The following is a 6,189-nucleotide window of genomic DNA, read 5'->3' on the forward strand; positions in this document are numbered from 1 at the left end:
AGCAGCTGCTGAAGGAGGAGGAGAGGGATATTTATTCCTCCACAGCTTTAGGAAGGGTTTAGCTAATTTAATCGGGCTGGAAAGCAGCGCGGCTGACACGCAGGCAGAATGCAGTCCCCTGGTTATCTGTGGAGCAGGTACAGCAGAGTAAATGGCTCCTGCCTGACCTATATGGCTCTGACGTTCGCTAGAGAGCACGAGCGGAGCTGATGCTTCACAGCCTTCCCTCTCCTAACCCCTTCCAGTCCCTACCACGGGATTTTCTAGGTTACGGTAGCACTTTAATTACCTGAACCAGTTTCTGCTGAGACCCGAAATGATCCCCATGACCTAAACCACAGAGGGAATCCTGAGAGGACCCGGGTACGGCGCTTTGATTTGGGGACCGAAAGAACAAAGTGCACCAACCACAGGAGAAGAGGCAAAACCGCCAGTGCAGAGCCCGCAGATGAAACCGATTTACAATTAGGGTCACATCCTGCAGTCATCACTCACAACAAAACCCAAGGAAAGGCAAGGAAGAACAAGCCTCCCAAAGTCAGCGAGAGCCCCGGCGCCGCAGGTTTGTCATCTGCTGGCCTGTGCCTGGGGCTGGAGCGGGGCCCTGAGCCCGGCTATTGCGTCTCGCCTTTCCTCGGCGAGGCTCTGCAAAGCCAGCAGTTGGTTCTGCACCTCCTGGGGGCCGTGTGGCTGAATTATTGATGGCGGGAGGTGAAAAGCAATAAACAAGAAATCAGCCAAATTGCTAGCGTGAGGGAAGAACAGGTATTAATACAATTACGAAAAATGAAGCCCTTGTTCCTGCAAATGGGGGAAGGAGCGCAGTGTGGTGGTTAAAGCAGAAAGGGAGAGGCAGGACCCCAGGGCTGCGGCTCTGCTGGGTGCGTGGGCAGCTGGCTGAGGCCTCGGTAAGCGCTCGGTTGGTACTTGCCTTACTTGAGGTTGCACGTCCTTTGGTCAGGGGTTTCCTCGTTATTTTGGGAGGAGCAGCTAGTTCTGTGGGGCCCACGGGCAATGCTACGAACAGAGCTGGTGCTCGATGTAAAATCAACGCATACACATATGCTTGTGTGCATTTGTGACCCCTTCCTATTTAATTATCTGCCTACATCATTAAAAGCTTTTAGGGGTGGGTGCCGTTTACCTTTCTGTCTGTACACACAAGGACCTCGATCATGATTAGGGCCTCTGAGAACGGACACAATAAGAGTTTAAAAATATATACAGTAGTGGGTGTTGTGAGTGACCTTTGTTCCTTCTGCCTTAGACAGAAAGCCTTGTTTTTCAGTAAGCCTTACACAGTCTTATATAGCTTGTGGGATTTTTTTACCTCATGTGGCTGTCAGTTTAAGATACTCGGGTGGAATATTTAACTCGGATGCTTTTCACCTTCTTCTCTCGCTCTTTGCATGAAGCAGCACAGGTTTCTTCTCCTGAGCGAGCAGAGTGTCTCTCATAAAAACCATGGCAGCTAAATCTGGGATTTTTGTGATTTCTCCTTCACAGGTCTTGGTTCAAAATATTCAGTCTTGCTGAGAAAGCCCCTTCACACACAGGGAGATCTAGAGCAGCCAGTAAACTAGATCATGTCTCTTTCCTCCTCAGGAATGCAGCAGAGGAAAGCAGCTTCCCAAGATGTCTTCCCTGGGGTCAGGGGCTCCCAATAAGAGAAGGGGGGTCAGCACTTGGGAGGAAAAATTGTAAGCACCACCTGTTCACAGGAGAAAATTACCAGGACTGCAGCTGAGATCTGCAAATTTCACCTCTGCTTTTCATAGGTACAACACACATGACGCTGTCCAGGAGAAGGCAAAGATGGTTTTGCCCTGATGGATTTGGCACTCCTGTGAGAGACGTCTGGGGGGCTGCTTTGGTTAGCAAAAACATCCTGAGGCTGTGATATAGCCCAGAATATCTTTGGTGCTCCATGCTACATAGATATTAACTCTGCGACATCCCCTGTCTCATGGCCACTAAATTAATGAAGGAATTAGCATAAAGATGCCTCTACCGAGATGCAGCTTTCCCTGACGTCGGTGGCACCACTCCCGCCTTGTTTGCCAGCAGAAATGGGAGCAGAGCAGAGGGGTCGGAGGATTTTCCCCTTTGCTCACAGACATATTTGGCCTGATATTTCTCCCCCTGAAGGGATGAGCATCTCCTCGCCTGGCCTCCCTGCCCCCCGGGCCTGACCCCCACCAGCCCACCCTGCAGCCACGGGAGCCGGGGGGCTGCAGGCGGAGCCCTGGGGGGGGGGCACGTGTGGCCGCTGCCACAGGGTGGGCAGGGGGGTGAGGGGCTGTGGCGAGGCCTCCCCTGTTGCCCCCGCCCCAGCGGGGAGCGGGGCTGCTGCTAAGCTGCGCCAAATCCCCCTTAAAATCCTGCGGTTTGGTGTCTTGCTGGGTTTTATTTCTCTCTCCCGTTCCTCTCTCGCCCTGGAGTTCTGTAGTAGCCCTGAATTAGCATGTCACGTGTATGGCATGTGGAAATGAATCAGGGGCATGTGAGGAGGAGGAGGACGCCTGTGTCTGTGTTTGCATCCAAGGATCTCCTCTCACTCGGTGTTTGCGTAGGTGTCTAGCTCCCTGCTCCCCTCCCCTCCCTGCCTGCCTCGCTCTCCCTGCCTCCCTCTCATCCCTCCATCTGGCCAGCCCAGCTCTCCCTGCCAGCTCAAGCAATACCTCAGGCAGAAAATGCAGATTTTTCTCTGCGCCCCGGTAGGAAAACGGGGTGGCCCTAAGCTCCCCGTGCGTACTCAGGGGAGAGTCTGTGTGTGCTCCCAAATACAGGCTCCCTTTCCTGCTCCCCCCTCCACCGCATTTTTGCTCCTTAGTCAGCACCCGAAGCCCTGCAGACTGCACCGAGGGCAAGATTTTTAATGCCAACGCAACCCAGCACGGCCCCCAGCCCACCCCAGAGCTGTGGGGGTCACACTCACCCCCCGTGAGGAAGCTGCCACTGGCGGGGATGGGACGCGTCCCCACAGGGGGCACCTCAGCAGAGGAGCTCGGCGCGGTGTGGGGGCGAAGGCCCAGCTTGGTTAGAGCTGGGGGGCCGGGAGGGGTGCTGAGGCCATCTGGGGTCACAGCCCATCACCCCAAAACAGGGCTGGTGCCAGGAAGGGCTGGGGAGTACACCCTGAGCCTTGTCCCTGCGGCAGCCACCCGCACCAGCCCAGAGCCCCTCAGTCCCCAGTCACGCTCCCGTTAGACCAGTCGCCCCCTCCCCTAGTGACAAACTCCAGTCCTGCCTTTTTTTTTTTTTTCCTTCCCTCCTTTTCTTTTGAAGTCTCCCTCGGCACTGGGCGAGCTGGGATGTTTCTGCATCCCCCAAGGCCGCTTCCCAAGCGGGGCTCCCTGCCGCCACCTCCCAGGCTCCCCCGGCGAGGGGCGAGGCTGGCCCCTCGACGCTTCCACTCCAAGCCCCCCTCCTGACTGGGAATAGCCGCCTCCCTCCTCAGCGCTCTCTTCCCTCCTCGGTTTTCTCCCAAACCCCATCTCTGATGGCCCCCTTCGCCCATCTCCACGTCGCCTGCCCCCCTTTGCCCCCAGGCTTTCCCTTGCCGGGCCTGGCCGGGGCCCCGTGTCCCCCCCTGGGGCGGCTGCGGCTGGCGGCGAGGTGCAGCCCTGCGTGAGGCAGGCTATAAATAGCGCCCTAAGCTCCGCTCTCATTGACACCGCTTGGACAGAGCACGGAAAAATAAACAAAGGAGACTCCGGCTCCGAACGGCGGCCACATTCCTCCTGCTAAATAATAACAGATTTTCCACCAAGGTGCGCGGGTAACGCGCAGACCGGTGTACGAGGGAGGGAGGGAGCAGGAATCAAAACAAATTATACACACCCAGTGCGTGTCAATATTTTGGTCCCTCTCATTCTGCCCTGTAGTAGCTAAGCACACACAGATTGTCTATATTTAGAGAAGGGTATATTTTTAAATACTGGGAGATGGAGCTTGTTGCCATTAATAATGGTGGAGCGCACCGAAGGAGGCAGCCCTGGCGAGGACTTGTCGAATGTTGCTTTAGTGACATATAGAGGCCTGACAGATAAAGGACAAGGCAGGAGCAGAGCAAATATTTTGAAATCAAGCAGTGATTACCCTGAAGTTTGCAGTTGTGTTGCTATTTTTACACAGGGGGCTGTTTGCACCGGGAGATCATCCGCAGTTCCCTGGTGCAGAGACTCAGGCAGTGGGAAGGGAGTTATATTATCAGGGGTTTATTTTATTCGGTGTTTTCCTTCTTTTAATTGAGGACAGAACACATTCTGCAGCAGAAAGCTTCAGCTCACTATGGATGAAAGCAGGGGTGGGCACAGGGAGAAAAAGTAGTGTTTATTACCAAATTCTGGGATGCTAACTCAGCCCGCCTTAGGAAGGGCAGCGTCTGCACTTTAACAATTTTTTTTTCCATCCTGTCCTTCCCAAAATAACCTCTCCCAATCTGAGTATTTCTATAGGGATTTTAATCACGACTTGTTATGTATATTAGTGGAAGAGGAAAACCATTGATTAAGACCTGCAGTATAACAGGCTGGGAGAGGTACATGCCTGGTAGTAAAACACTGGCCAAGAAGCTTAATACGTGAAGGCAGGAGGAAGAGAATGAAAATAAAATAATAAAGACAAGAGGAGCAAAAGACACGATGCTTACATTATCGTTGGGTAAATGAACGTTGGGTGATTTACCCAAGGCCATGGAGTGAGTCTGTGGCATCACCATCTCGTCCATCTCAACGCAACACTCCCTATGTGACCAAGAGGATGCTTCATTTTTTTTTTTTTCTTCTAGATGTCTCTGCTTAGACATTTCACAGGCAGGGCGGCTTACAGAAGCAGAGATTCCAGCAATTTTCCTGCTGCTCTCCATGGAGGCACACACACTGGTGGGAGCAGCCCCCTGGCTGAGGCCCCCCGTGGCACTGGGGACACCGGGAGAGCTATGAGGGCCCCCTCCGCTTCACAGCAGCTCTCCATTATGTCAAGCCTGGGGACGGGCACATTTCCAAGGAAAGCCACTCCTGAAGGGCCGTCACCTGTCCCCACCTCCAGGTCAGGGGAGCACTTTTCACTCTGCGGCATCCAAGGAGGGGGCCAGCCCTCCATGGCCATGACAGTCACTAATTATCAGATCTGTGGACACAGGTACACCCCTGATTCCTGGCAAAACCCAGCCGGGCATGTTTTACACACGCTTGTGTGCACAAAGAACACCTGATAGGCGGGAAAGGGTGGAGGAGATGATGCTCCTCAGCCTCTTCCTGCTTCTGTCACTGTCTGACCTGGGTAAGCTGGCAGGGTAGAGCAGGAATAGATGGGGAAGGTATGGGGTGAAATTAATTAGTACCTCATAATGGATGGAAGAAGCCAGAGAGTTTGGGCTGCACACGCATGGGCCGTACAGCCTGGGAAGGACAAGGCCTCGCCTCATCCTGGACCGGGCTTCACAAATACTGGCATGAACCTCCAGCTGCCCCTTCACTTGTGAAGATCTGGGTGGTTTGTTTTTTTTTTTTGCTTTTTCTTTTTAAACCTTGGAGTGCTCAGCCCACCTGTTTGAGCTTTTACCTCACAACTTCCCTACAAACAGACTCAGCGAGCGGCAACAGGCTACAGCTGCCTCCTTTCCTGTGAGGGAGAGGGGTGGATGCGGCGGGGCATTTCAGGCTGAGCCAGCTACACTAGCTAAACAATCCTCCCTTTACATCTACGCACGCAGCGCAGATCTATCTTCAGCTGAACGCTGGGATGAGAAACAAGCCGGCAGCCTCGCGCCGCCCGTCTGATGCAGGTGCAGCGCACCCCACACACACGCCGGGGATTTGGGGGAGAGCAGGCTGCAGCGGGGAGGGATTCCCATCGAGGAGCCCCCGCTCACTGCCTGCTCGGTGAGGCGCGGGGGAGGGCTCCTCTTCTCGGCGCCACAGACACGAGATCAGTTGCCTCACGATGGCACAGTTCCCTGACTCGTCTGGGAATTCACGCGCCGCTCTCATTTGCGGCCTCCAAGCAAACGGGACCGCGGCTGGAGCGACGCGCTGGGGCTCGTGCCACCACTGCCCACCTGGCCCCTCGTGCAAACCCGTCCCTGGCCCCAGGAAAGGGCCGCCTGGCCACGGTTCTGGGTGGGTGCTGAGCGGGCTGGGCCTCCCAGCTGCAGCACCAGTGCGGAATGACATTGGGTAGAAA

General features: G+C 54.8%; 1 long non-coding RNA gene across 1 annotated transcript; it reads left to right on the forward strand.

Moving 5' to 3' along the window:
- Positions 1-546: 546 nt before the first annotated feature.
- LOC310900027 lies at positions 547-5,097 on the forward strand. Its single transcript, XR_014584791.1, has 3 exons — positions 547-765; positions 1,606-1,700; positions 1,779-5,097. It is a non-coding gene; the product is annotated as an uncharacterized lncRNA (long non-coding RNA).
- Positions 5,098-6,189: the final 1,092 nt, after the last annotated feature.

The sequence above is a fragment of the Anser anser genome (assembly GCF_964211835.1).
Source record: "Anser anser genome assembly, chromosome: 5".
NCBI lineage: Eukaryota > Metazoa > Chordata > Aves > Anseriformes > Anatidae > Anser > Anser anser.